The following is a 9833-nucleotide window of genomic DNA, read 5'->3' on the forward strand; positions in this document are numbered from 1 at the left end:
ATATGAATAGAGAATTGGCAGTTCAGTTACAGAAGGATGGAAAAAGTGAAGTTTGATGAACTCAGACCTAGTTCTTGCGAATAAAATTCGCATACATACGTAGGTCCTGTGAGAAAAATTCACGTACAGAATCTAAACCATGGAAATCTAGATATCAGGGGTCTTTACCATGGTATTTTCCCATAGTAATTGGAGCATCAACATTTATATGATCTCAAAAAAGAATACTAATGACATTACCAAAAGATTTAGTTGAGGTATTAGTTAAGATGAAAACTATATAAGGAGATGGTGATCAAGGTGTTAAGTGTGCAAGTGAAGGAGGTTTAATGTGTAATATGATTTGAAATAGGTGTGCACTAGGAAGCAAGGAGAAGACTTAAATCAGAAATATCTGAAGATATGTTAATATATATGGTTGTTTGATTTACTTATTGCATATATGTAAGTAACTAACAATTATAGATCTATGGTTATAATGATACTGTGATCTGAATGAGTTATTTAGAAGTCTTAAGTTTTGACAGTGAAGGTTGTGGAATGTAAGTTGTGTTTGCAACAAAGGTAGGCTTCAGTAATTTAAGATTTGTATAGTGGTTTGCTTTTGGATAGTCGTTTACATATGCTGATTTGTTTATGTTGGGTCACATATATATTTTGGGATATGTTTTTTAGTATGTTGAGACCTGTACGTGGGTGTTTTGAATAGTAAATGGGTAGATACTTTGATTTGTCTTGTGGAAGTTGCGTATATGTACTAAGGTTTACATTGCTGGTTGATGTTGACATTTTATTATTTTTATTTTATTTTTTGATTTCTGTCCATGATGTCTCTATCATGTTGATCTCTGTCTGATAATGTTGATTGGGTTGATTTTGGATTAGAATATTGGTTAGTAATGATGCTACGGTGTGGAGATATGTGATTGGTTAGACAATTTGTACTTGATTCAATGGTTGTTTGAGCACTACAATGATTTAGTAAGTAAAACAATTCAATGTTTAGTAATCTTGGAACTGTACACAGGTTGTATACATAAGAAGCATGTATATACGTGAGTTTACATCAAAACAATTGTGTATACATTTGTTACACTAAAAAATGTCACCATGACTATTTGCAGTTAGTATGGTTCCATCCACTGTCATACTATCCTCCTTGGAAAGTCTCATGCCTCTGCTCTTCATGTCAAACTTCAAGAAAGAGAGAAAAGTCATTTAAAGTCAATTATCTCTGGTACGCAGTTTCTCTTAGCCTTACCTGCGTGTACGCAACCCAAGTTCACAATACCTGCATGCTTGTACGCTCTGTATGTAAAGGGGTAGGTGCGTACTCCTATAAAGGTCAAAAGGCGCAAGTTTCACTCTAAAAAAGTTACTTGTGGTCATTTCTAGAGTCTTCTAGAAGCTTGTTTGACGTGTATGAAGCGCCTCCAGATGGTTCATGTATCCCTACCAAAGAGGAACTTATCCCATCAAGAGGGGAGCTATCCCATCCAAAGAGGGGCTTATCCCATTGATGGTGGACCTGAATAACTTCCTCTAGAGTACTATAAATACAGGCATTGGGCCAAAGGGAGGGGAGGTTGAACGCTGAACATTCCTAAGGGTAGATGCTGCTGGAATTAGGACTTCCTTGTAGAAGCTTGTGAGGAGAGATTACCATCTTTGCTTGTTTCCATTGGGAGGTGGGTGAGCTGATCAGAGTAAAGGAGAACTCTTGTGGACCCTAGGAGGAGCTTGCACAACACCAAGGCTCAGGTTGTAATGGTTCCTTTTGTTACCTTTTAATACAAATTAGTCCATTCTTCTCAACAATTTGTTATTTATGAGTTGTTTCATATACTCCTTGGTCTATATGTTAAATATGTTTTATTTTATGTGATATTCAGGTGCTATTTAATCGTTCGATTGTTAGTGAATGCAAGTTTCGAAGGGAAGGAGGAGCTCATCCAGATCAACGAAGCTGGACTACTACAACAGCGTTGGATTACAGGTAGGATCTAAACACTTGATTTCTCATATTGTAAAAGCATATTTAGGGAAGGATTGCTCTTATTTGTCTTGTTTGTCACTAGAAAGTCTTAGGCTTCTAGGGAGGTCGGTTGTGTCCGCACTAACGACTCTTTCCGTGTGACAAAATGGCGAATCCGCTGGGGAATCCATGAATGTGTTTGAGTTCTTTTTGATTTGATATTTTGGTCTGAGAAAAATCGCTTGTTTTCTGATTTTTGGCTGTCTAATTGTGTATTTGGGTGGGTTAGCTTAGAGTCAATTTAGATTTTTATTTTTCTTAGCTTTGCCAGTAGTACGCAGTCTCTGAGTTAGGCACAGTGCGTACTTGTACGCACTGCGTCTTTGCGCACAGGGCGTACCCGCGCCTGTGTCAACAGATCACCTGCGTACCCCTGTCAAATTTGAGAAAATTTCATTTTTCCTCTTTTTGCTCTTTAGATTTTGTTTTTACTTTGTTTTTACTGCCCAGATCCATTAGTTTACTGTCAGAGATCTTCACCTGAACTTGTCCCATTAGTGTCGAGGGTTTTGGTGGAATTCATAGGGATTTTGCCTTAGGGTTTGATTTTTAACTGGTCCTGTAGTGACTTTGGCGTTAGAGGTTGTCAAACTTTGGATCTCCTTGGTTTTGGTCAGTCCTCTTAGGAGTCGGGCCTGTCATAGAAGTCACCCTTGTGAGAGACCTACCTTTGTGTCTTCTCTTTGCGAATCTCGAAAAGTTTGTTTGTTAAAACCTTGAATTTCATTCTTGAGAAAAAAGAACAAAAAGATTTCGATTTTGTTTTTTGGTTAGTTTATGATTCTGCATGAACTGATCCTTAGTTGCATTTTGACTGAGTAAAACATCCGGGAATCATCCTTGTAGGCTTTTGTCCTCATTATTTTTGCTTTTAGGTAATTTTCCTTTTAATTTGCTTTTGAGTGAATTTGATTTGATTGTATTAGATTTGTTAAATTTGATTTGATAAAATAGTTTTATATGCATTATTAATATAGAAAAAAACACAAAAATTCTTTTGGAAAAAAGTTTGCTTTGGTAGCATTTGTAGACTTTTGGGAGAAAAAGGAAATTTCGTAGAGTAATTAGTGGTCATGAGTTGTGTGTTTTGAAAAGATAAAGAAATTGTTTCTTTGATTGTCTTTACTAAGAAATTTGTTTTCTATAAAATTTGCATTTTCCAACTCTCTTAGTTAGGAGATTCATTGAAAAAAGAAAAGTAGTGTAAATCATCTTAGGTGCATTTTTATAGTGGTTGCGAGTCGAGTCTACACACCACCAGTTTCATCTCCACTACCTTTTTGTCTTTAAGAAAAACCATAAAATTAACGCTTAAAGTAAAATCAACTTAGTAACTTTTATTTACTAGGGCTCTGAAACACCAATTTAGATCAGGCTAGTGTCTTGGAGTAGGAGAGTAATTAACTCTCCAAGACAACAAAACCAAACAAGTAGCTTATCTTGTGATAGAATAAATCCAATTGTTTCATTTGTACTTTGGGAAAGCTCCTCTTAAAGGAGAAGCACGAGCTCGTGTCCGAAACAGTGAGGGGATCAATCCTCCCTCGTTGGGAACGACGCCAGACACGCACGTATTACAAACGGTAAACCTCAGATTAACCATTGTCGAGGAGCCAGGGGTCACTTGTCGGTAAAACTTGGATTATTGTCAAGGAGCCGGCAAGGGGATTGAGCTTGATACTCTGCCCTTGCGTGCTGTCGGAGTGTAGACTATTCCCCCAGGAGCATTTGTTGTTGTTGGTAACCTTAGTGACCATTACCTTTAGGATTCTACCGAGGTGACGGTGGAGGGAAGATCCCACTGTACCTGGAGCAGACGTCGGCTAGACTCACTTGGATTTTCCGGGGGGTTCACTTCACTCGAGACGGTTAAAGTGGAGGAACTTGTGCCGGTCTATTCATTAAGCAGGTTGCCGGGGTAACTGTTCCACCCGCCACTTCTGTACTGAATCCGACGATGTTGGGTTTCATCTCCAACTAGAATTTTCGGTCTGGAAGGCTACTGTTTGTGCTTGGTTTGACGCCCTAGATTCTTTAGGCGTGTGATTCAAATTTGTTTGGTTCTTTAGAGACTTTAGGTGGTTTGCTTTGAGATTTTACTTTGTTTGCGTGTGCAGTAGTTAAAAGTTTTTAACTGTGGCGGAATTACCGAGACATTCCTGTCGACTTCGGGGCAAGTCTCCTGAGGTTGTTTCTGTGGCCGAATTGTTGAGGAAATCTCGTAGACTTCAGGGTGAACCTCCTCAAGACGTCCCGAGTCATTATGAAGGTTTGAAAGTCCTTGTAACTCCTCCTAGTGGCAGTAGAGTAGGTTCACCTGAAGAAGGAGAGTCTTCATTGGTAGTCCATCAAGATTACCAAAGTCTAGAAACAGGTTATAATCCTGAAGCAGTTGCAGTTTCCGAGCTTGCTAGTAGTTTTTCATCTACTAGTGATATAGGCGAAGAACCTGAAGTATCTGAACCTGTTACTCCAACTTCTAGTGTACCAGATTCACCTAGGGTAGAAAGAGTCATCACCGAAAATATTCCTACTGGTTTGATAGCTATTGAAGAACTTGCTTCAGAGGAAGAATTAGGCGTATCTATACTTGAAGATCAACCTACTATTGATCTAAGGGAGCGTGAATCTATCTTTTACAGTCCTCCTAGAAGTACTACTTGGTACCTTCCGTTAACCAATTATTTAGACAACTCAGGGGTAGGTTTTTCTCCACCTCGTACTCCTTTTCCACCTGGAGGTATTTATACACTTGTAAATATGTCTGGTCAGTCATCCGTGTTCACTCAATCTCCTGAATCTTTCTTACACGGCGGTCCTTCTGTTCCCACCGGGTATCAGTCACTTTCTGGTACCTTTGCGGGGGCATCTCCTCAACCCATTGATCATGGGTTATTAGCTGGAAACAATGGTAATAAACCATTGGGTGTAGGGGACATTTACATGATGTCAGGTTCAGTTCCTATTTCTCAACCTCAAGGTGGCCAATTACCGCCTGGGGGGCAGCCTCAATTAACGCCTGGGGGGCAACCTCAAGGTACGCAAATCGTGTCTGGGGGGCAACCTCAAGGCCAGTATGTACCCATAGTACAATACATGCCTCAAGGTCAACCCCAGCCTCAATATGTACCCCAGGGTCAACCTCAGTATCAATATTTACCTCAAGGGTATCAACCTCAAGGTCAAGGTCAACCCCAGTATCAGTATTTACCCCAAGGTTATCAACCTCAAGGTCAATACTCAAGTCAAGGTTATCAACCACCTCAAGGTCAGTCATATGTTCAAGGTATGGGAACTGTGCCTTTCAGTTATCAATCCTATCCTCAATCCGGTTATGGATCTTAGTATCCTCAACCTGTTACGGGTCAATACCCCGGAATGATAGTGTGGGATCCATCACAAGGTCAACAAGTGTTGCAGCCAAGTATACAGTTGTTACCTCAAACTGGACAACCCGTAGTTTCTGGTTCACCCCAGCAACCGCAACCTATCCAGTCAAATGTTCAAACTTCTGTAACTTCGGTAGTTACTCAGCCGCCAATTGCACCTAGTACTCCATCCCAAACGACTGTTGCAACTACCGCAACATCTACCGCACTTACTTCTGGAGTATCGACAGCTCCGGTTTCTACTGTCTCTGCAACCACTCCTCAGACATATTTACCGTTGTCCGGATCTACGATTCAAACCACGGTCCAGATGCCTGTAGGGCAGCCTGGTTTAAGTACTGTTGTAACAAGTCAACCTCAATTTACTTATCAACAGTACCAGGGACAGTACCAATTCGGTCCTGCTGTCCAACAACCGGTTTACCAGTATCAACCGTATCCTGGGTACACTTATCAACAACCTCAGCAACCCCAGTACGGTCCGGTTAATCCTGGTTTTCCAGGAGGATATAATATCCCAAACGCGATTCCTATTCCTAGTTATCTTGGATATCCTCCTCCTGGAACTGGTATTGTGACCCAGAGTTTTAGAGATCCTAACCGGCAATTACCGTTTATCGCAACTTTGGATTTACCCGACTTGACGCGCCTAACGAACGATCCAATACAATATCTTCCGTTTTGGCCGCCAATGCCAAATAAGTTGCCCAGTGATATACCCAAGTTCGAAGGTAAGTCTGGAGAGGATCCGTCCAATCACGTGATGACTTACCACCTCTGGTGTGCTTCAAATTCTATCTCGGATGATTCGATCTGCTTATGTCTTTTCCAGCGTACGCTCATTGGTCTCGCGGCCAAGTGGTACATTGAGTTACCACGGGCCTCTTTTTACAATTTTAGCCAGTTAGCTACCTCGTTCCTAACTCATTTTCAGTTGCCGGTCAGATACGATAATGGTACTGAGTTATTAACTTCATTAAAACAATCGACGTCCACTTATATTTCCGATCATATTCATGAATGGAGACGTTGAAGACGTTTAGTGAAAGTTTTTATCCCGGACCAAATCTTAGCTGAATGGTTTGTAAAATCATTATTACCGAAGATTACTGAAGATGTAGCTAAGGCCGGAGTAGTTACTGAGGAGCAAGTCATTGCTCAAGCCCAGTACCTTGACTTAGTTTACACTCAGTTGGGTACGTTGCACGAGAAGATCCCAGATCTTCCTAAGTCGAATCAAATCGCTGCTGCTCCTTCGGGGTCTCATGCTGCTGATGGCATGATTGGTACAGTGAATACTAAAAGTAAGAAGAAATCCTCAAAGAATTCTTCTCCAATAATAACCTTACCAGACTCCTCGACAGGAGAGTCTTCTCCTGAAATTACCGCCGACATTCACGCTGTAGAGTCATCTACGGCTAAATCAAAAAACGGTGGTAAGAAGAAAGGCAAGAAGAAGGATAAAGCAGACAAGGCTCCAAAGGAGAAAAAAGAGAAGTCGGAATCTAACGACGAAAAGCGCAAACCTCGCTATCCTTGTTTAATTTGTGAAGAAGATCATTTCACAAGAGATTGCCCTCATCGGGCAGAGGTTGTGAAAATTGTTAAAGGTTCCCCAACTCCTGCTGTTTTGAAAGATCCATTTCCGAAGCAGGAGAGTAAAATGATAGGTTCTTCCTCGAGTGCCAGTGAAGAACCCATATTGATGATGTCTCATGTACGGATTGCGACTCGATCACAAGATTATGGTAGTAAGAATCCTGTTGATGGCAAAGAAGCAGAATCTTCTCATTCTAATCCATCAACCTCAGCTCCCGGTTCCGATCCACTACAGATCGAGAAACCTAACCCAGACTTGGTAATCAAACCGCCCGCCAAGGGTATACTTCGAAAGTCGGCTTTCAATCCACATGCGAGAGCAACTCGGAATTATAACATTGTTGAGGATTTAGCTGTTTCACCCTCAGCAATGTCGGCTTTGGAAGTGTTGCAATCATGCCCAGCACAACGGAAATTACTCTTGTCGGCTATAGGAGTTGTTGATATTCAGGACCCGAACCTGATAATCTTTGATCTAGAAAATAGTACACCACATCTCCCTCATCAGATGGCTTTCCAGATTCCAGTGATAGTCAAAAACAGGCCTATTCATCGGACTGTAATTGATGAAGGAGCTTCTACGTGTATTATGTCGATTCAGTGTTGGAGATCGCTTGGTTCTCCTTCACTGAACCAATCCCCGATGATTCTTAAGGCCTTTGATGGCCGTGGGTTCCATCCGTTTGGCATTATACAGGATTTGCCTATAGGGGTTGAAGGAAAAACCGTTAGTCTAGATGTGGAGGTGGTTGATGCCCCTCTAGACTACAACCTTCTTTTGGGTCGCAGTTGGTCTTACGCTATGACAACGGTCGTGTCATCGGTCTTCAGAGTTATAAAGTTTCCACACAATGGTAAGATCATAACGATAGACCAGTTGGCTTACTTTTCATCTGACCCAGCCTCTTCAGAGAGTATCCAGCATGTCGGTAAAACGACTATCCCTTACAAGGATGTTGGTGTAGGATTAGTTAAAGATTCCGGTTTACTGGGAACTTTTCCTTTTCCTTCGATCAATGCAGACCCTTCATTCGCGTCCATTCATATGATTACTTCAGACACTATTATTTACGATGATCCTTGGATTGTCCCATCTGAATCTGAGATAGACTCATTCGGTGATGCCATGCCTTTGAGTCCATATGAAATTGCTTATGAAGCCGTGCAGTCTTTTACCGACTCGCGTTCAACCCAAATCGACCAAATGAATGTGGTCCGTGAGGAATCACTTTTCACATCAACCTCAGAATAGATAACGTTTCCTGAAGTCGTGTCATCTGACGAACAACTTCGCGAAATCCTAAGTGTAGACGATCTACCATGGGAAGATCTTCATCATAGATCTTCGTTTTTACCTGAGGGTGATGACTTTGAAAATGATTTTTCATCAATTTTTACAGCTGAATATGTCAAGGACGCTCAGAATCCCATGAAACATCCTGAGTCAGAGTTGAATTTGGGAAACATTTCCCAAACTATTGCCATTGACATCTCAGTTAAAACCGGAATTATTGAAAACATTCACATAGGTGCCTCGTGTACAGATAACGAAATTCAAACATACAAGGTCCTATTTCAAGAATTCCACGACGTGTTTGCCTGGTCCTATGAGGAAATGCCAGGAATTGATCCCTCCATTGTTGTTCATGAAATCAAGACCTACCCGGACGGTAAACCCGTTCGGCAACGTATGCGTCAGATACACCCTAGGAAAGCGGCTGCGAATAAAGCAGAAGTCGAGAAGCTATTGAAAGCAGGTTTCATTTATCCAATCCCGTTAACGGATTGGGTATCGAATATTGTTCCGGTTAACAAGAAACAAGGAACAATAAGAATATGTATCGACTATAGGGATATAAATCGTGCTTGTCCAAAAGACAACTATCCCACGCCCTATATCGATCAAATAATTGATGATTGTGCCGGCAGTGAAATATTTTCCTTTATGGACGGTTTTTCCGGTTACAACCAAATCAATATTCTACCTGCCGATCAACCAAAAACGGCTTTCATTTGTCCCTGGGGGACATTTGCTTACTGCAAATTACCTTTTGGACTTAAGAACGCCGGAGCCACTTTCCAACGGGCAATGTCTTACGCATTTCACGACATCAAGCACATTGTGCAACCGTATCTCGATGATTTGCCTGCTCATTCTTTACATCACCTTGTTCACTTACGCGCTATTTTTATGAGGTGTCGGCATTATCGAATTCGGTTGAACCCACACAAATGTGTCTTCTGCATAGAAGTGGGACGATTGCTAGGATTTGTCATTTCAAAAGCCGGTATCCGCGTCGATCCCTCGAAGGTCGAAGCCATCATCGAATTGCCTCCTCCTTCGAGTTTGCGCCAACTCCAAAGTTTGCAGGGGAAAGCAAACTTTTTACGTCGATTCATTCCTAACTACGCCGAGGTTACAAAGGGTTTCACCCGGTTGTTGAAACAAAACGCTCAATTCTCTTGGGATGAGATAGCTCAGAAATCTTTTGATGCACTTAAGCACGCGTTGACCCATGCACCGTTGCTGCATCCTCCCAACTACAACCAGGACTATTTTTTGTATCTCGGCGCCTCCCACTCCACCATTGGAATGGTCTTAGTTCAGGAAGACGAATTCGGAACAGAACATGTGATATATTATCTTAGTAGGACGTTAAATCCCACTGAGCTAAAATATTCGCATGTAGAGAAATTGGCCCTGGCAGCTATTCAGGCTGTCCAACGTTTTCGTCATTACATTCTTCTCCATAAAACTACAGTGATTTCAGATTGCAACCCTATGATCTATATTTTGACTAAACAATTGC

This window comes from Pinus tabuliformis, chromosome 6 (genome assembly GCF_031772625.1).
Source record: "Pinus tabuliformis cultivar Carrire ecotype Pingquan chromosome 6, CPIR1, whole genome shotgun sequence".
Taxonomy (NCBI): Eukaryota; Viridiplantae; Streptophyta; class Pinopsida; order Pinales; family Pinaceae; genus Pinus; species Pinus tabuliformis.